The following is a 1,428-nucleotide window of genomic DNA, read 5'->3' as shown; positions in this document are numbered from 1 at the left end:
ATAAATACAAATTACAAACACGATCTGACGGAAGTGATTATGCCGAATCGCCGGGTACTTTTCCCCGGTTTAAACAGCCGGAAAACAAAAATTATATAAAATGATCGAATTAAATGAAAACTATAATTTTTAAAAAATAAATGACATTAGTTAATCTGGCGAATAGCGGGACGAGGCAATAATTTTGTTTTTCGACACGTTTTGTATCATTTTCTCACAAATTATAATTAAATTAATTTTCTCATTCAATATATGTTTCGAGCAGCATAAAACAACTTTAATTATTAACATTCTGGATATAGGAAAAAAGAATTGACTCATCGCATTGGAGAGATGTTCATCACAAACAAATTCCAAAAATTATTAAATAGTATATTAAATAAACAAATAATAATAACATACAGTTTTGTACATTAAGAGACAGGAAAGAAATTCCAATACTCTGGTGTCAAAATGGAAAATCGACTCGTAATTTAACGTAGACGTCATCACTCAGTCGGGAAATTTCCTTTCTGGTAAGAGAAAACATGTTATAACTTTTTCGAAATTCCGAACGCGAGAATTTCTAATCTGAACAATTGTAATTGAATCATGGTTTAGTTAGTTAAACGTCGGCCTGTCATAAAACTGCTTGAATGTAACGAGAATTGAACATTTACCATTGATTAAGCATCAATCGTGATCAGAGAATAACGTCAGGATGGCCGAGCGGTCTAAGGCGCCGGACTCAAGATAGACTCTTCTTGTATAATGCAGGACCGTGCACTTTGGTCCACGATAGTGGGGGTTGGTTCGAAACCCACTCCTGACATGCACTTTCCTATTTTTATGTACGGTTGATCGAAAATGTCTATTTTCGTGTGACGTAAGCTCCTGAAAGATATTTTGTAATTTTTTTTTTATTGGAAACTGTAATGATAATTGGGTCAGAAGTGTGCAACATGTTGAATTCCGTTTTGAGGCCATAGAAAAAAGTACAATAAAGTTATTGAAACAATTTATAAGCCTCGAGCAGAAAAACACGCAAACTCGTGTAGCGAAGCAGAGTTCCTGTTCTAAATTCAAAGCAAAAGAAGTTTTCGAATTCTACTGTCGCTGTCGCTTTTATTTGCACAAACGATGACAGGGGCGAAGAAGAAAAAAAGGCCCCACCGAGATTTGAACTCGGATCGCTGGATTCAGAGTCCAGAGTGCTAACCATTACACCATGGGACCTCACACACACCTGCGTGTCGCATATCATTTTGAAACATTGCAGATTGCCTTATCGGCTACCGCGTAAAGATATCGCCACATCTGTTGTTACCGATAGTGGAAATTTTTCCGTCTGCACTTTCCGTTAGAAAGCGAAGCTGTTGCCATAAATCTGTCAGTAGAAGAATGCTGTCGCGAAGAGAATGAAGGTTGCGGTTATTGAACGTGGTGAAA

At 36.8% G+C, this 1,428-nt stretch overlaps 1 non-coding gene across 1 annotated transcript; it reads right to left on the bottom strand.

The window, feature by feature from the left end:
- Positions 1 to 1,143: 1,143 nt before the first annotated feature.
- Positions 1,144 to 1,215, bottom strand: TRNAQ-CUG (transfer RNA glutamine (anticodon CUG)). Its single transcript has one exon. It is a non-coding gene; the product is annotated as a tRNA-Gln (tRNA).
- Positions 1,216 to 1,428: the final 213 nt, after the last annotated feature.

Source organism: Centruroides vittatus, unplaced genomic scaffold (assembly GCF_030686945.1).
Source record: "Centruroides vittatus isolate TY-2023 unplaced genomic scaffold, ASM3068694v2 contig_2971, whole genome shotgun sequence".
Classification (NCBI taxonomy): Eukaryota; Metazoa; Arthropoda; class Arachnida; order Scorpiones; family Buthidae; genus Centruroides; species Centruroides vittatus.
The sequence above is the reverse complement of the archived record's forward strand: the minus strand, read 5'-3'. Positions and strand labels throughout refer to the sequence as shown.